Here is a 20,691-nt window from a genome sequence, read left to right on the forward strand (position 1 = left end):
CCCAGCTCTACTTCTAATCCTAGCTCCCTGCTAATGTACACTCTAGAGGGCACAGGGTGATGGCTCAAATCTTTGTCACTACCACACACCACCTGAACTAGATATGGACTGAGTTTAAAGTTCCTAGTTTTGGTTTCCCCAAGTCCTGGCTATTGTGGAAACATGGGGAATGAACCAGTAAATGGGAGAGTTCTCTCTAAGATATACCTCAATCTCTCTTTATTTCTATTTCTATATATCTCCATTTTAAATAAAACATATTTAAAGCAAAATCAACCTTGATATTGTATAACTTCCAAATGTTTCATATGTTATTTTTAAATCTGGCATCATTAAAGCTAAATCAACAAGACGAATATATAGCACCTGTATCAGACTGAACGAGATCACTGGCAGATTTCTTAGGAAGTCATCTTATTCAAAATCTATTCATTCATAATAGCCATGGCACTAATAGTACTTCCCTTATGTGTAGGTGAAACTTTGGTATTACTGAACACAATTTTCAGTTCCTCGGGTTTTCTAAACCTGCACAGCATGTTCCAAGATTTAGAGTCTCTAAATACACTGGCAGCTCCTGAGTGGAGCCACATTTTTTTTTTTCTTCCCACCATTCCTGAGCCTGTGCCTGGTTATTCGGTCTTTTCTGCTTCCAGTAGCCAGGGGTCACATTCCACATAGATGACAATACCAGTAAAGGTCCATCTCCAACAGCAATATATCTGACACTCTTCAGCCTCCCTAATAACCCACAAAGAAAGGAGACTTTACTTTTACTCGTATGCACACTCTTGTTTTTCTCCTCCATTAGCTCTTTAAAGCCACCTTATGCTACCTTCCAATATCATTGGACTTGTCACATCTATTTCTATCAAGGATTACATGGATTTCCTCAAGGGCCCTATTGCTTGTTCCTGAGAAAGGATGACTGACTGCTATTTGGAGACAATATTATTGCTAACCAGAGAGTTAAAGATCTCTATCTTTTATATCTCCAAATTTATTCTACATTTTGTGGCAGCCAAATCAGATTTTAACCCCAATGACAGAGTTCCTCTTGGGAATAGTGAAGTGCCTAGCAGATTTTAAATGTCAACGGAAAGTTCATCAGAATACTCTGACACTTTTCTTCAAGCACTGAATTTGGACAGAGGGTAAAGCCAATGTCAAATGTCTACTTTTTCAGAGACTTAATTCAAAACTGGGGCAGGAATGTAGACTGTGGATAGAGATAGCAGAGACTAGAGGGCAAGTAAGCTTAAAGAATTTTTGCTTAAGCATTTGGTAGTTTGAATTCATGACTCTATGTACCTTAGAAACCTCTCAGCCATGCATTAATAAGGGATAGAGCAGTGCTGAATTTCAAGACAGATCTTTATTCAGCTCAATAGTAATGGAACTGAAAATCAACTTAAATCAAATGATGCTTCCACAAAATCCCAGAATTTTCAGGATATTCAAGGAAGCAATGTGATCAGAACATAAAGTTACTATAAACTAATATTTTGAATGCCTTTGAAAATAAAAGAAATAATGCCCTAAGAAATATCATTGAGATAACTTTCATCAGAAGACCAAGCTTAAAGGAAAGGTGGCTGGGACCAGAGTTTGAATTTTGTCTACCAAATAACCCAGATATATGTTGAGCATCTTTTAAAAAAATAAAATAAAAATTATCTTTAAAGAGCTTATTTATTAAATATCTAGTTCATAGTCATATCTATTACAGGGGATACTGTAGCCATCAAAACGTAATCATAGAAATATTTAGCTTGGAGTGTGTGTTTAGCCAAGTAGTTAAGATGCCCACAACCCATATCAGAATGTCTGGGTTTAATTCCTAGCTCAGGCTCTTGATTACAGACTCCTGCCTTGCAGACCCTGGGAAGAAGCATTGATAGCTCAATTAAATGTTTTTGCCACTCAACATAGGAGACCTGGATTACATTTTTGCATCTCAGCTTCAGTCTCAGCCCAGATATGACCATTTCAGGTATTTGAGGAGTGAGTCAGTGAATGGAAGCAATTCTTTCTCTCTTTTTCTTACTCTCTTACTCGTTCTCAAATTCTGTATATGTGTGTGTCTTCATCTCTAATAATTGTTTAAAAATTCATAAAAAGACAGACTTCCTTCACTTGATACTTCACTGTCAAGTCAGTTAATTATATCACAGTGACCATATATCTTAGTTTAACCAGAACAAATCTAGTTTATTTCAGTTACCCTGACTCTACAAGCTCCCTGTGGGGAGCAACCCGGACTGGACTAAGTTACTGGAATTAAGACTTATTCTATGCATCTGCTTTCCCACAATATGGCGCTGGGAGAGGAGGAAACAGCTTCTGCACAGCTGCCTCCAGTTCAACCAACAAGCTGCGGGAACTGCTCCTGATTGGAGGAGAGCAGGGTACTCGGCGTGTGGGTAGCAGAGTTGGGATTGGTAAAGAGGACTATAAAGGAGGAGAGAGACGGCATGCACCAGGAACATCTAAGGGGAACATCTGAAGGAATACCTGTGCAGCCCCCGAGAGAGCCAGCCGGCGGTGTGCCGCTCCCCCGCGGAAGTGGGGAATGTGGCAGGGGGAACCGCCCTTCCACGGAGGTGGAAGGGACGGTAGCCAACCCGGGAAGAACCAGCAGCAAACCCGGGGAGGGCCGAGCAGACGAAAGAACAGCGCAGGGTCCTGTGTCGTTCCTCCACGAAGAGGGGGAGCGACACTCCCTTTCTCTTTCAAAAGTATCACAGTTTGAACAATAAATATGACCTCTGTGATTAATACAGATATCCACATGTCTATACCATTTTCACATATTGAGGGTTAGCCAATGTCTTTGATTTGTCCTGGTGTGTATATGAAGCCTTAATTGGCAAGCAAGGAACAGTACCATGAATAGAGAAATAAAATAGTAATGACATGCATGAGTTGTCTCATTCATCAGCTATTCAACATTTTATTACATTTGACATAGCAGACAATACGGTGGGACATGAAGTTATAAAGTCTTGTGCAAGGAGCCTCCCTCCAAACGTTATTTTTAACTGGAAGATACTTACAAGGAAGTAAGAAATTACTTATAGTACCATTTCTAGGACTGAAGGACTAACATGCTACTTGCAACTGCAATATATAAGAGATACCTAGTCAAATATCAGGATGTGATAGAGGCTATACGGGAGACTTTTGGAGGGAAATGGCTATAAGAGGAAAAGAAAGAAGTTTGCTGGGCACGTAAAGAGAAAGGAAGCCAGGTATGACATTCTATACAAAACTGTGTAGCAAATAAAAAGGGTGTAAGGATGAGAAAGAAGCACCATTGGAACTTACCTAGAATAGAGCAATAAAGTGAAGCAAAGTGTCCACATGAGTGTGTGGCTGAAGAGAGAGAACCTGATTTTCATCAATGGATTATCTTACTGAAGCAAAAACAATAAATTTAATTGGAATCGTATGCTGTACCTCTCAAAGTCCAAGTGAAACCAGAGGATATGATTCCCAAGGAGAACTGAAGAAAAGATAAAGAGATATAACCAGAGATAAGGGTTACACAGAAATAAAGAACTACCTGGGATGATGGATGAGTTACATATCCCTAGTTCATCAGCATGCAATGTATAAACGGGCTGAAATATTACACTGCGGATTATAAAGATGTAAAACTGTTATCTGCCGATTTAGAAAATAAGGAAATGTAAGAAGACAATTAAAACTTCCCAAAATTTTTACTTCACAGAAGGTAGAGATTGATTTAACTAGTGTGAGTCACACAGGCAAACTGCAAACATTGTTGGTGAAGCAATCACAAACTGGGTATGGAAGGAACATTCCTGAATACAATCAAAGCAATTTATGAAAAACCCACGGCCAATTACCTATTGAATGGGGAAAAGTTGGAAGTATTTCCACTGAGATCTGGTACCAGACTGGGATGCCCACTCTCACCACGGCTATTCAATATAGTTCTGGAAGCTTTAGCCAGAGCCATTATGCAAGAAAAATAAATTAAAGGGATACAAATTGGGAAGGAGGAACTCAAACTCTCCCTCTTTGCAGATGATATGATTCTTTATTTAGGGGATCCAAAGAACTCTACTGAGACTATTGGAACTCATAGAAAAGTTTGGCAAAGTAGCAGGGTATAAAATCAATGCACAAAAATCAACACACTTTGTATACACAGGCAATGCCATGGCTGAAAAAGAACTTCTAAGTTCAATCCCATTCACAATAGCTACAAAAACAATCAAACCTTGAAATAAACTTAACCAAGGACGTTAAAGATCTCTACGATGAAAATTACAAAACCTTAAAGAAAGAAATAGAAGAGGATACCAAGAAATGGAAAAATCTTCCATGCTCATGGATTGGAAGAATCAATATCATCAAAATGTCCATTCTCCCAAAAGCAATTTATAGATTCAATGCAATACCAATCAAGATACCAAAGACATTCTTCTCAGATCTGGAAAAAATGATGCTGAAATTCATATGGAGACACAGGAGACCTCGAATAGATAAAACGATCTTGTACAACAAAAACAAAGCCGGAGGCATCACAATACCAGATTTCAGGACATACTACAGGGTAGTTGTTATCAAAACAGCGTGGTACTAGTACAGAAACAGATGGATAGACCAATGGAACAGAATAGAAACACCAGAATGGCCGGCGCCGCAGCTCACTAGGCTAATCCTCCGCCTTGCGGCACCGGCACACCAGGTTCTAGTCCCAGTCGGGGCGCCGGATTCTGTCCCGGTTGCTCCTCTTCCAGGCCAGCTCTCTGCTGTGACCAGGGAGTGCAGTGAAGGATGGCCCAAATGCTTGGGCCCTGCACCCCATATAAAAAATAAAAAAAAAAATAAAAATAAAAAGAATAGAAACACCAGAAATCAATCCAAACATCTACAGCCAACTTATATTTAATCAAGGATCCAAAACCAATCCCTGGAAGAAGGACAGTCTATTCAATAAATGATATGGGAAAATTGGATTTCCACATGCAGAATCATGAAGCTAGACCCCTACCTTTGACCTTACACAAAAATTCACACAGCATGGATTAAAGAGTTAATCTATGAACTGACACCATCAAAATATTAGAGAGCATTGGAAAAACCTGCAAGTTATAGGTACCAGCAAAGACTTCTTGCAAAAGAAACAGAAGCACAGGCAGTCAAAGCCAAAATTAACATTTGGGATTGCATCAAATTGAGAAGTTTCTGTACTTCAAAAGAAACAGTCAGGAAAGGGAAGAGGCAACCGACGGAATGGGAAAAAATATTTGCAAACTATGCAACTCATAAAGGGTTGATAACCAGAATCTACAAAGAAATCAAGAAACTCCACAACATGAAAACAAACAACCCACTTAAGAGATGGGCCAAGGATCTCAATAGACATTTTTTAAAAGAGGAAATCCAAATGGCCAACAGACACATGACAAAATGTTTAAGATCACTAGCAATCAGGGAAATGGAAATCAAAACCACAATGAGATTTCACTTCACTCCAGTTAGAATGGCTCACATTCAGAAATCTACCAACAACAGATGCTAGCGAGGATGTGGGGAAAAGGGACACTAACCCACTGTTGGTGGGAATGCAAATTGGTTAAGCCACTATGGAAGTCAGTCTGGAGATTCCTCAGAAACCTGAATATAACCCTACCATACAACCTAGCCATCCCACTCCTTGGAATTTACCCAGAGGATATTAAATTGGCAAACAAAAAAGCTGTCTGCACCTTAGTGTTTATTGTAGCTCAGTTCAAAATAGCTAAGACCTGGAACCAACCCAAATGCCCATCAACAGTAGACTGGATAAATACTCCACAGAATACTATACAGCAGTCAAAAACAATGAAATACGGTCATTTGCAACAAGATGGAGGAATCTAGGAAACATTATGCTGAGTGAATCAAGCCAGTCCCAGAGGGACATATATCATATGTTCTCCCTGATCAGTGACAACTAACTGAGCACCAAAGGGGAAACCTGTTGAAGAAAATGGACACTATGAGAAACAGTGACTTGATCAGCTCTTGTCCTGACTGTTGATGTACAATGTAATACTTTATCCATTTTAGTATTGTTTTTGTTCTAGTACTATTGGTTGAACTCTGTCATTAACACACAATTATTCTTAGGTGTTGAAATTTTAACTGAAAAGTGACCCCTGTTAAATATAAGAGTGGGAATAAGAGAGGGAGGAGATGTACAATTTGGGACATGCTCAATCGGACTTGCCCCAAATGGTGGAGTTAGAAACGTGCCAGGGGATTCCAATTCAATCCCATCAAGGTGGCATGAACCAGTGCCATCTCACTAGTCCAAGTGATCAATTTCAGTTCACAGTTGATCACACTGATAGGTCTAAGAGTCAAAGGGATCACACAAACAAGACTAGTGTCTGCTAATACCAACTGATTGAATCAAAAAGGAGAGAACGATCCAGCATGGGAAGCAGGACACACAGCAGACTCATAGAATGGCAGATGTCCTAAATAGCACTCTGGCCTCAGAATCAGCCTTAAGGCATTCGGATCTGGCTGAAGAGCCCATGAGAGTATTTTAGGCATGGAAAGCCAAGACACTCTGGAAAAAAAAAAAAAAAAAGAAGAAGAAGAAGAAGAAGAAGAAGACCTAAATGAAAGATCTCTGCGAGTGAGATCCCAGTGGAAAGAACAGGGCCATCAAAGAAGGAGGTACCTTTCTCTGAAGGGAGGAGAGAACTTCCACTTTGACTATGACTCTGTCAGAATAAGATCGAAATCGGCGAACTCAAGGGGCTTCCACAGCCTTGGCAACTCATGACTAGAGCCTAGGGAGATTACTGACACCATAATCAAGAGTGTCAAATTGTTAAGTCAACAACAGGAGTCACTGTGTACTTACTTCTCATGTGGGATCTGTCCTTAATGTGTTGTCCAATGTGAAGTAATGCTCTAACTAGTACTGAAACAGTATTTTACACTTTGTGTTTCTGTGTGGGTGCAAACTGATGAAATCTTTACTTAATATATACTGAATTGATCTTCTGTATATAAAGATAATTGAAAATGAATCTTGATGTGAATGGAATGGGAGAGGGAGTGGGAGATAGGAGGGGTGCGAGTGGGAGGGAAATTATGGGGGGGGGGTGAAAGCCATTGGAATCCATAAACTGTCTTTGGAAATTTATATTTACTAAATAAAAAAATTTTAAAAATTAAAAAAATGAATATCAAGGCAACATTACCAGGCAAGTGAGGATTAATTTTGCCTGGTAAAACCAATGGTTCTCTCCTCCAAGGTTCCATTAAGGTTTAGTTTTCTCTCTTATACAAGTTAAGTCTCAACACAAAAACCTAACCTGACAAAGGGACAAATCACAGGAGGAAAATTAAAGCTCTGTGTCCCAGTAAGCGCGGATGGATGTCTGTTCTATGAAACTACAGAATCTCCCCCTTGGGTATACTCCACAAAGTTTAGAGGTTTTTTCCAAGATTTTTGATTTTTTAAAAGGCAGAGTAATGGGGTGGCAGGAGGGAGCAGAAAGAGAGAGATCTTTTACTTGCTGGTTTATGTCCCAAATAGCTATAGCAGCCAGGGGTTGGCCAGGTTGACTCTAGGAGCCAGTAACTGTCTCTGGGTCTCCCATATGGATGGCAGGAGCCCAGGCCTTTGGATTATCTTCCACTGCTTTCCCAGGCACTTGAGTAGAGCATCCAGTACTTGAAGCAGCACTCTGAAAGGGGATGCTGATATTGCAAGCAGCAGCCTAATCCACCATGCCATAATACCAGACTAAAAGTTTGGATTTCTGCATCTTGTGCAGATTACACATTTTATACAGATGTTATACAGATTCTACATCTTATATAGATTATAAGACAAAAAAAAGAACACCTGATACCTACATGTTTTAGACCACCCTCTGATGGAAGAGCATAAATAGTTTGAAATATATCAAGACTCCAGCAAGGAGAATACATCATAACTAGAACTTAAGGGTTCCATAAGAAGTATATGAAAATGTATTCTCATAGATATGATTTCAATTCCTCATACATAGAATTATCTTTATACAAATAATATCATGGAATAGAATATCTAATTGCATAAGAATTATACTTATAAATGCAGATCCGTGAGTATGAGTGTGTGTGTGTGTGTGTTCCTTACCTTGCTATGAGCCTTTGATATGTGATGTCATAAATGACTCTTCAAGTTTTACAGTTTGACGAATAAAAAGGAAGTCACAGATGATACAATGACAATGTGACAAAATACTGACTAAAAGTAGTCTAAAGGGAAATGATTTGCTTTTCTTTTGTTTAAACTAGTGCTATATTCCAAAGAAATGTAAATTCAGGAGAAAGGAAATGTAAAATATAATTGAGATATCAACTTTCAAAGTTATTGTGGTTGTAATACTGAGTTGTGGTACTATACAATCTTATTTAGAACAAGAATGGAACTGCAAGCTATTATCTTTTAAAGAAATTGGAGCTGGCACTGTGGCACAGTGTGTTAAGCTTCTGCCTGTGAGGTTGGCATCCCATCTGGGTAGCGGTTCAAGCCTAGGCTGCTCTATTTCCAATCCAGCTCCCTGGTGATGTGCCTGGGAAAGCAGCAGAGGATGATCCATGTGCTTGAGCCTTGCTATCACATGGGAGACCTGCATGGAGTTCCAGGCTCCTGGCTTTGGCCTGGCCTGCTCTGGCTATTATAGCCATTTGAGAAAGAACCAGTGGGTGGAAGATCTTTGGCTCTGTCTCTCCCTTTTTCTCTGCACCTCTGCCTTTCAAAATAAATAAAAATAAATCTTTTTTTTTACAAAAAGTAATCATATTTTTATTGATATTCTTATAAAAATAAATAATTTTCACTACCTTCTGAGAAATTTTCACTCCCTCCTAATGAAGTGCAAATTATTGCAATGTAAAACCTGATAGTTTCACAGAGTTATGTGAAACAATTTTCCTTGTTGTCCAATCTCATTGCAACCTCATTTAATACAAATTTTCATGCCTCGGAGTTAAGTGAAGTGATAGTCACTATTCTGTACATTTTGCCTTTCTTCCTAACACTACTTTAAAGTATATTTTACGTCTTTATCTCTTCCTGTTTTTATGGAGTTAATGGTAGTTAGAGTTATGACATATCAACACAATGAAAACAAAGATCTCTTAAGTTCATTAGTAGCTAATGTATGAATCTGCTTCAACAGTCAAGTAACTTAAAAGTCGCTTATAGGGCCAGCACTGTGGCTAACTTGGTTAATTCTCTGCTTGCGGCACTGGCATCCCATATCGGCACCGGATTCTGTCCCGGTTGCTCCTCTTCCAGTTCAGCTGTCTGCTGTGCTCTGGGAAGGCAGTGCAGGATGGCTCAAGTGCTTGGGCTTCTGCACCCACATGAGAGACCAGGAGCAGGCACCTGGCTCTTGGCTTCGGATCACTGTAGCTCTGGCCGTGGCAGCCATTTGGGGGGTGAACTAACGGAAGGAAGACCTTTCTCTTTGTCTCTTTCTCACTGTCTGTAACTCTATCTGTCAAAAAAAAAAGTCACTTCTAAATACTATTTCCTAAACTTTCTGAAATCACTAACATTTGCTGCTTACTCAGTAAGTTTCTCCTTATAAAACTATTGAATTATTGAGGCCAGGTAACAAGTTATACTTGAATTACACATAAAATTATTTCAAATAAGCTGAAGGAGGAGTGGGAGAGAATGTAGTTCCAAGAGTGAACAGCATTCCAGTGTTTGTATGGCAGGTAGTACAGCCATGCATTTAAATAAGTTGTGCTCAGGAATCTCCCAGATAGCCTGCTGCTGACCTGCTTCTCCATTGTAAACCACGCATCTTGGCAACAAGTCGCAGATTGAATCCATTTAGTGTATGTACAGATCCTTAAGAATATCTACATCTCCAAACAGCCACAATAACAGGAAATAGAAAATCCTTACTCATGAAATGAGGACTAGGTCTATTTCACTCTGCAGTTATTGGAGGTGTGATGGGACATAATGAACTGTAAAAATGCTTGTCTCAATGTGGGTGTGAGAGGAATTTCTGTTTTTAAATGCTTCTGCTGTGGTTTCTGCTTCTGTTGTGTATTTTTTAGTTATATGTGATTCCTTGCCCAAACTTCTCTACTTAGTCTTTACTACATGTGCCTGTAAATTAATTTTAATCTTTTAGTCTACAATTTATTGAAGTTGGTTTTTAGAAACAAAAAAATATGTTATTGGTAAAAGATTCTTTCTGCACTCCAGTATATACTGATCTGCACAATGTGTATTGTCATTTCCACTCGTTATGATATTATAAAGACATTGTTATTTTTGTCACCAATAGGATAAGCCATCTCTTTCCACACCCTGGAATTAGAGTTACCTGTCTTGAATTAATACTTAAACATTTCATATAATAACAGGCAAATGAATAGTAGCTATTTTATAATACCTTAAAAATTTCTTGCAAGATGGTAAGATAATACTCCAGAAAAATGATAGATATAAAATAATATTATATGACTGACATCAATATAAATTGTCTACATAAAAAAGAGAGATTTTTGTGATTGTAAATTTTTAAACAGGAGATAAATAGAGGGTAAGCTATTTGAAGCCATTGATATTATTTACAGAAATAAATCTCATATTTATGTTTGTGTGTATGTGTGTGAAATTTTATGAGCTGTAAAATGCAAACTTAAATTTTCCCTTGATACACTTCACTGAAAAACATAGGATTGTGGAAAAGTTTGTTGGAATAATGCAAGAGCATCTCTTTTTGCTTTAGAGTATCACAAGGCAAAAATAGATGTTGCCCAGAACTATCTGAAAGTATTAAGATTGAAGTCAAGATATTTGAGCCAAAATGCAATATTTTGTGGTGTTTTGCTTTAGATTATTATTGCTCTCTAAGCCATGTATTTCAGTGTGATAGCCAAATTTTCAAATGGGAGTCTGAATTGAACAGTGATCCTTTGTATATGACTTTAATATCATAGTGAGGTTAAGGAAATGGCTCTGAATAGTATATTAATGTTTTGGAAGGCAAGTGAAGGAACCGAGACATAATGTTTCACAGAATATTTTGTACTCTTATTTGGGAGTGTCCAAAGAGCTCACATGCACTCCCAGATGAAAAAATTGCCTTCAATGCAACTTTGAAAGACTCAAAATTTCTTTAAGAATATTTGAAATTTGCTCTCCAAGGCATCTATGATTTTGGTGACCTACATATTCTTCATCTGCTAAAAGTGGATCGTGTGGTCAGCTAGTAAGATTGCAGAACCAAAGATGGAAACTATGTGGTACATTGAAAAATAATTTGACAGAGACTAGAGACATAGACTAAGTTGTGATGAGAATATGCCACTGAGTGAGAAAGGTGTCAGGCCTCAGATGGAGAGAATTAATGGGATTTAATAGATTTTTTCAGGGTCCACCATTAAGATTATCTATATCTTTAAATTCACAAATGTCTCTGTCACTGTGGCTGACAGCATTTGAATGGGTTCCCAGTAATGAGGACAGTTGCAGGGACCTGTATGTCAAGCTCCTTACCAAACTGCAGCATCAGGGAGTGAGGACCTGTGCACACATGTTAAGTTGTGAGAGAGCTTTTTACAGGGAAAAATGTGGTAAGGTAAAATAGGGCACAATATGGAGAATCAGAACAAGCTGCACAAGTTTCTTTGACATTGATGCATAGTAAAGTCTTTTGGAAGAAACTTGGGTTTTCCACAAACAGAAGTGATCCCTCAGATCGTTAAAATTAATAGCACTATTTTGGAAGTTCAAAAGTAGAAGGACAGGTTGGCTGTTTTCAGACAACAAAACTGGGCAGGAGGGTTTCAACTGAATGCATCATTTCATATTAGAGAGCTGCTAAAGCTGTCTTCCTGACAAATAGATCCCATCAACTCAGAGCAGTCAGCTTCCCTACCTCTGATTACAAGACTAACAAGCTTGGGGTCATTCAAAGACAAAGATCACTAATTTTATTTTCGTGAGAATAACTTTGTCCCAGATAATGTCAGGGAGTTATACCTATCAGACAAGGCCGTAGAAGGCCTCCAAAGTATCTTCAAAATTCAGAAAAAAAGTATAAAGGAATTAAAAAAAAGTATAAAGTATAAAGGAATATCCGAGTATGCTTTTTCAGCAGTGAGTTGGGAATCTTATAATATATTTAACTCTTTAGGAACTTTTTTTTCTCTTTACTGCCAGTGAGAAAATAACGCAGAATAAAGGTGCTATATTTTGAGTTGAATTTACTATATAGTAAGGGGGCATAGAGAGGAGGAGTATAAAAACACCTTTCGCACTATGGAGACTCAAAGGCTCCAAATGCTGCCTGCTGGTGACAATGTAATCTCTTTTAGGGGTTACGTGTATACAAGAGTGACATCTATTTCCTATTTGGAAAGGGTTTGGAAGAAAACTGGGCTATGAATTCCTACAACTCAACTAGGCACTTTTTTATTCATGTACTACAGACTCTGACCTTCAAGAGTTATTGATTCTCTAAGTTCCAAAAAAAAATCTTGAAGCTTTCAGTGACACAGAAGAGTTACCACTTGGCTAGGATGGGGTTAAAAAGGTACCCACAAAAGAGCACAATCAATTACTCTGTACAGTAAATGAAATTTCCTAAGTAATGAAACCACCAAACAGACATCTCAGAGATGACGCAGGCTCACATTCACAAAACAAGGAGCAAAGGAAGAAGTTCCAGAAAACTGAAGTCTACAGAGTGGCACAAGTAATGTGTTCTGAGTATTCTCATTAGTAGCAGCACAAATACGATGTGTTAGAGTTTGCAAAATATAAAAGCATTTGTTCAGGCAAAGTAGAAATATCATGGCTAGAAAATTCCATTTTTCAGGAATGGGTATTTAACTTAGAAGCTAAACACCATTTCCCATATTGGAGTACTTAGTTTTGACTCCCAGCTCTGGCTCTTGACTCTAGCTTCCTGCTAATGCAGACTCTCAGGGGCAGCAGTAATGGCTCAAGCAATTGCATTCCTGACATCCAGATACATTCCCAGTTCCTGATATCAGACCAACCCAACCAGCTGTTGTGGGCATTTCAGGAGTTAATCAGTGGATGGGAGTCTCTCTTTCTCTCTCTCTCTCTCCCTCTCCCTCTCCCTCTCCCTCTCCCTCTCCCTCCCTCTCTCTCTCTTCATTTCTCTCTCTCTTCCTCCCTCTCACACTCTTGCTCTCTCTTTCCTCCTGAAATAAATAATTTTTTCAAAAATAACAATTTTTCATAACAGCTGGTAGAACAACATACCATCCCTTTGGTAGAGAATACTGTGATGCATGCTTATAACTCTGTCCTTCAAGACAAAAGCATTCAGTAAGCATTCCCCCAGATGTTGTTTGTGATATCTGCAGACAGCTAGTAATTGCTTTTTGATTAAAGAAAGTTCACTCCTCCACGGTCATACCACATTCCTGGGGCACCCACATCCTGTGACTAGCCTATATGAAAGTAGAAATGGCTCAGCTCCTTCCCATCAGTTCAAGAATGGATGGAATATGCCAGATCCAGACCACTGTTCCAAAATAGAATGAACTGGAGCCTTTGCTATGACCACATCTAAGCTCAATTTCTGCCTCTATTTATGCCGCCTGCTTCATTTATTCCCCTACTGCTGGTGATTTCAAAAGCAGTCTCCAGTAAGCTTCCTGCAAAGAAACCTATTTCTTGGAGACCTGAACTGGAACATGTACCTTTGAAAGAAGCTGTATGTTAAAGGTCTATGTATCTGCTAGTGACTAGACTTTACAACTTAAACTAAGACCTAATTTATTATGAAGACTCAAGGAAGGAATGTTAGAGGTTGTGTAGGAAAAGGGGAGGCTGGTGGGATAATATTTAATAAAAAAGGCTTCAAAGAAATGTCTAATTTAAATTTTAAAGTCAGCTTTTCCTTAGTTTCTCTTAGATTATCTTCTCTAAAAACACTCTTGCTGAGTTGATCAAGCAAATTCTGATGAGTAGATTCTATTTAGTAGAAATCTAAGCACCTAAGACTTGCTTCAAGGCTACCTCGTAGCTCAAAGAGACACTCTCCATGGGTGTAGCTAAATTTCAATTGAGCATAGAACACACCAAATCTGTAGACCTTGAGGATCATTAATGGAAACATGGCTTATGTGTGCTTCTTCTGGCTGGTAATGCAATTTTTCTATCTGCTTAAGAATAGAAATTTAATTTACTCAATCCTCTTTTCTCTTTCCTATCCCCACAGTGGAGAATGATGTTAAAAGATTAATAGTCCCTGAAAAAAATCAAAGGATATAAAGCATACAACATGCATTACTTTTAAGGGATTTTTTAAAGACATTTTGGTTTATAAATGGAACTTGACTTTTCAGGACATTGTGACAGTTTCTAATTTACTAATCTTTCACAGTACATTGATGAAATCATTGGGAAAACTGGATTACTACAATCAAAGATGTTACAGAGCATACATGGTTCTAAATGAGCAATGAGGAGTTGTTTTCTGTACTAAACAATATGGAAGAAGTAATTGAAAATATTCAAGATAGAGTAAATGCACAGTTGAGACTCCAAATTGTTATTTAGTCTGTGTTGTATTGTAAGATATAAAAACCACCCCCACCTATATAATATTAAGCTGACACCCAAGACAGTTAATGCTTCCCATTATTCAATATGCCACCGTTTTCTGATTGTACAAAAAAACAGCAAATGATTTCACTTCTTAAAAAAATTTTTTAACTATAAAAAATGGGATGAGGTGGACTTCCCTCCTTCTTAAAAATGTTTCAGAGCTACTAAAAAGCATACATTTACAAAATAGTTGATAAAAGTATTCCTCTAGATTGTGCAAGAAGGGAGACAGAGCCCACTAAGAAGAACGGTGTATGATGTTAATCAGACTTGGCTTTTTTCTATTCTGCTTCACAAGAGGCTCCACTGTCCTTATTTTGAGTTTCTTTGTTTAATGCAGGCAAATCTTTAGTCTTAAAGTTAGCTACCTGGGTTGTTTTCCCTTTGCTTGCACTTCTTTGAGGACTGTCCCAGCTGTTTTCTTGGGCTTCGTTTCCACTTTTGCGTGAGCTAGTTTAACCTACTCTGTATTCTCCCTTCACGCCCCTTTGGCAAATATGACCTTCCTCTTGGGCATCTTGGTGGATTGAGGGCACATGCTGCTGTCTGCACACCTGGTGTTGAGAGCCTTGCAAAGCTGGGCTGACTGGCTGCGGCCTCTCTCCCCACTGCCCAAGGTGCTGAGACCCACTGGAGACTTCCTTTTTTTTTTTTTTTTTTTTACCTTAAATTTTATAAATCTATGGAAAATGGAGCCATAAACTTATCACTGTGCTTAAACTTTTCTGTTTAAAGATCAAGCTCAAGAGCCAACTGTGGAAAGATCGGATAGTGATGGACTTAGAAGCATAATTATTTTGGAGATGCTTAAGATTTTTACATGTGTCAGTAAACAAAATGTCATACTACAATTATTAGGAAGTCCAAAAATGATCTATAATTTAAAGGTAGCTAAAGCACCTTACAAATTCAGTCATAACAGATTGACACTTGTTATGATAAAAAGTAAAATGTAAGCTATGTATTTTTGCCTGAAACTCTAAAGTTAATGTAGTATAGTACTAACATGATCTTTTAAAATATTCCACACAAACAACTTAAACTTGCAATAAACAGAAGATAAATCATTTTTTATGGTCAGTAACTGATATAACTAATAATTAAGGCATGTAAACATCTATATTTCCAAGGAAAATAATTTGCTGAGTGAATTAGAAAGCTGAAAATGATATCTCAAAAAAGGACAATGTTGTCATTTAAAAACATAACAAAAATATAGTTTAAATCTGCAATCTGATTGGCATAGGTATGTTTTTGAGGTATAGAAACCATTGGGATAATGGTAACAGTCATTTATCTAGTGAAAAATATTTCTTAACTTCCTGAATATGAAGGCTTCACCCTCATCAGCAACCTTTTGTTTAAATCATAATCATGCAAAATTACTGGTACTGAAAGCTTTTGTTACTGGCATTGGTAGGATAATTTATAATGTTGGAAAGGTCTTTGCCATTTTCCTAATTGACACTCTAAGTCAGAATTGCATTTGAATCTATCATTGTCACTTGGTTGTCACACAAACTCATATATAAGTTGTGCATTTTAAGTACCATTGCTATGTATGTTTTTCTTTTGTGTTTCAGTCAAACAGCAGGCACATGCTTGGATTCATCACATGTCATGACAATGAATTCAAGCCGTCACATTTGTATTCAGAACCTGAGTGAATTATCTTGGAACTAAACAAAACAGTCTTGAATGGAAGCAATACAATAAAACAAATAAATCTTCAGTTTAATTTGGAAGCTGGCCATCAATCCATGCTAATTCTTACTTAAACCATATGGTAAGAATTTTGAAATGAACGCTGTTTATAAAATATTAGATTCATAATAGTTGTTTCCTTAAATATGGTGAACTATTGAGTAAACTCTACTAAGTACAGATAGAATAAGAGTATGCTAAAATAATTTTTGGATATAGTTCATTCCAAAATGGCACAAATCATATTATAAAATGAGTACATGCCTAAAAATAATACATAAGAAGAGTATTACAGTATTCACATATCACAGACTCTCATATTTATCTTCTAATTAATTATGGACTCTAAAAATAATATTATGCAAACTATAATGAAGTACCCTGTTATATATCTTACAGACAGGATAAAGGATATCTCAATGTATTAGTTATCCATTATGTCTAGCAAATTACTACCACTATCCATAATTCAATTTATAATAATAAAATTATGTATTCAAAGAAGTATGTATACTTCTTGGAGTCAATAAAACTTCAATTTTTATACAATGGAAACAACTTTGAATATTTCAATCTCTTAAGTTTATGTAAAAATTGATCAAAACTGATCTAGAAAAAGTTACTAACAACAATGAATGAAACCTTAAATATCACTTGTATATAAAGTATACATAGATTCTATCTATTGAAATATGCAAAATAGTGTATTAAATCTAGATAAGTGTTAAGAAATGTAAGGCCAAAAATATTAGCTTATATTCAATGAGTGATTTGCCCTCATTGTTGATTTATATTAGCATATATGAGTTAAAATCAAAATTATTTTTTAAGTAGAACAAATAAAAAAATTAATAACATGTATCATCTATATATTAGCTCTAGCCTCACTATGTAACTCCAGACTTTGACATTCCAAGAACAGTAAGGACTTTTCAGATTTCAGAACTTATAAACGAGCAAGAAAGACAAAGCAAGAGAGCCAGAGAACAGACCTTCTGATGTTCACTTTTCTACCACCGCATTGTTAAAGCCTCAACTAATCTCTGCATTCAGCCAAATGTTTTCTGGAGGTTTGCAGTTTAGTAGACTCATGTTTTTTATTTGACAGGTAGAGTTACAGACAGTGTGAGAGAGAGAGACAGTGAGAAAGGTCTTCCTTCACTCCCCAAATGGCCACCATGGCTGTAACTGCGCAGATCCGAAGCCAGAAGCCAGGTGCTTCCTCTTGGTCTCCCATGCGGGTGCAGGGCCCAAGCACTTGGGCCATCCTCCACTGCCTTCCCGGGCCACAGCAGAGAGCTGGACTGGAAGAGGAGCAACTGGGACTAGAACCTGGTGCCCATATAGGATGCCGGTGCCGCAGGCACAGCCATGGTGCCGGGCCCCTAGTAGACTCATTTGTAAAGTGATTGTTTTCTTCAGCATAAGCTAAGGCATATACTCTGTTAAAATGTGAAGACACTCTGTGTAAATATATGCTTCTTCCTATTATAAAATGTTTTCCTGGAACATAAAATACAGAATACCTTTGTTTTTATGTACAATATAAATCAATTTTTTATCTAAAAATAAGGCAAAGCATTGTGTTGTTAAAACTTACTCTGTTTTTTCCTTTCAAAATTTTTCTGTTTTAAAAATTAACATGAATTTTCTCCCTTTCCATTTCATCTTATAGTTTAAAACTCAGCTTTATGTAACTTTTTTTGCAATATTGGCCTCCAAGGAGATAGCTTCTTCATTATTCTTTTCTGCTGCTCCCTTCATTCTATCTTTGAGGAGAAATATTGCTCCTTATTTCTCAAGAATATAGACAAGGGTTCAGAGCCTACGGGGTGATGACTGTTAGTTGACCTTATTCTCTATGATCCAGAGATTAAAAGAAAAAGGGTCAGAAGACTACTGTTACATTATGAAAACCCAATCATCTCTGTCTCTCTCACTTCTTCCCTCCTTATGATCACCCTGTCCCATGAAACTTGGTTAGATAGACAGCTGCACAGCACTTCCACATGGGAGATATCAAGGAAAGCAGACCTGGGGGAAAGGTGATAGACATGGGAAGCACTCTGTTTGTGTTGTTTTTTTTTTTTCTTTTTGTTTGACATTTCTCTGTAGATCTGTTGCTTTTCTATAGTACTAGAACTATACACACACACACACACACACACACACACACATATATAGTAAAACTACATATATGCCTACTTTATATATATGTATTTATATATATATATATGCTTACTTTAGATTGTGAATTTAGAAATCAACATTATGGAATCATACAACCTGTTTTATAATCTAGGCAAAAAAGCTCACCAGGTGTTCCAATCTGCATTACCACAGAGCTGTTCAATATTTGCTAGCCTGGCCCAAATTCAATCACTTTTGGAACCCTAGAAACTGGTGATTTCTAAAAATCATGATTGTAAGCATTGATCTTAAACTTTCTCCCTCCTCCTTTTCCTCTCTAACTACTTTCCCTTCAATAAATTTATGACATACTTATATAAATATATAATATATTTAAATAGGCCAATGTACAAAATAAGAAAAATATAAATTATATAAATCACTACCTAGATGATTATTAAAAATGCCAAAGAAATTAAAAACTATGAATAGTGGTAAATAGGAAATGGGAGAGTTTCATGTTAGTTGCCATCACAATATTGATGTGACATAAGGTGAAATGTGATATCTACATTAATAAATATGTGAACAAAATTATATTTCAAATCATGGTAGTTATTGTGCATGGGCCATCAGAATTAGACTAGGAAGAAGATCATTATCCCTCAACAAGAAGCCAAGGATTCACAGAGAAACTGGTAAAATGGAAGAAAATCTGCTAAAACATCCTATCAGTGCTGCTTTCAACTCAAGGCTACACTTAGGTGCTGCTACCATAAAAGATTTTGTGACACTCCTGTTAGAAGGTTTTAGAAACTCCCTTGAATTTGGAGCTTTATTTTTGAATCATATCATATTTATTCTTATTTTTAATTTGATATTAATGGAAGCAAACATTTTATACAGAAACTTTGAAATAAAATACAAATAGCTACATACTTCTTATTTAGCAAGTGATTCTTCTTAAAGAATTCCACTATTATTTACAATTACATGAATAAACAAATTTGTCAGTTCAGCAACATTTATTAGATATCTCCTCTGATGGAATTTATATATTAATTTCTGCCTTCACATACCTTACATTTCAGTAAGAATAGATAATAAACAATAATCTATAGTAATGAATAGTAATCATAAATGTTAGTCAAAACTAGTTTGCAAAGCACAGCAAGAGAAAAGAGAAACCAAGGCAAGTTAAAGACAACTGGGAGTAAGGGAGAAGAGAGATCTCTCCTAACACCAGTCAAGGTGAAAATCAACAAGAGACCATGAGAGAGAATTTTCCCTATGTAAATAGCAAGCCAAGTCTGGCCTGTATAAAAATTTACAGATTTTGGTTAAGTCAGAATCTACAGAAGGGCTAAAACAATAACTTAAACCTTTTGATACATATAATTCTAAGTTAGAAAATGTGAAGCAAACTTTTAGAATATAGTTTTAATTTTTCAGACACTGTAGCAAGTGACTGTTCTAAAATATCCCCAAATAGGAACAGACCACTCTGCTGTTTCTCTAAGAGAGCTGATTACTATTACATCCATGAAACTCACATGCCAGCTGAGAAAATTTATGTAAGAAAAATACACACACACACACACATACACACACACACACATATATATATATATATATATATATATATATTACGTAGTCAATTTAATGCTTGTCAACATCCATGGCACAATCTTTTTTGTTTTCTTTAAAAATGTCATAACTAAACAGGAAGGCAGAGTGCTATAATGCAGAGAAAGCCTAAAAATTAAACTTAAGGTTATTATTGAAGATATCTTTTGAAGAACCAATTCGGTATAAATTTAACAATTGCTTTTTACTGAAAGCTCTTTGATACAATTGGATGACTTTCCCTCTCCAATGCAACCATCAACTGCTTAAATCAATACCGGGGAAATGATTCTGTGCAATACTATCTGGGCTTCAAAGGATGATTTTCTGATCACAGAACCTTGCATATTATACAATTTGCAGAAAATACACATCAAGTTCCAAACATATGCCAAGAAATCTGTCTGTGATAGGAGGACTAAGCAGAACAGATAAATGAACTTGCAAGTCCACGTTACATTATGAAAGAGCCAGCAAGGATATATCAAGTAGAAAAGGATAAACAATAATTTGGGGTGAATATATGTTATCTCTATTAGGAAACAGGAAATAATTAAGTGACTGATGAGGATGTGAATGTT

The 20,691-nt window shown here is 36.9% G+C and overlaps 1 pseudogene; it reads right to left on the reverse strand.

Annotated features, from left to right (window-relative positions):
- Positions 1–632: 632 nt before the first annotated feature.
- The window catches only part of LOC100339330 (E3 ubiquitin-protein ligase RNF138-like), a 118,750-nt pseudogene continuing 98,691 nt past the window's right edge, over positions 633–20,691 (reverse strand).

The sequence above is a fragment of the Oryctolagus cuniculus genome, chromosome 8, assembly GCF_051225735.1.
Source record: "Oryctolagus cuniculus isolate XC-2025 breed Fujian yellow rabbit chromosome 8, ASM5122573v1, whole genome shotgun sequence".
Classification (NCBI taxonomy): Eukaryota; Metazoa; Chordata; class Mammalia; order Lagomorpha; family Leporidae; genus Oryctolagus; species Oryctolagus cuniculus.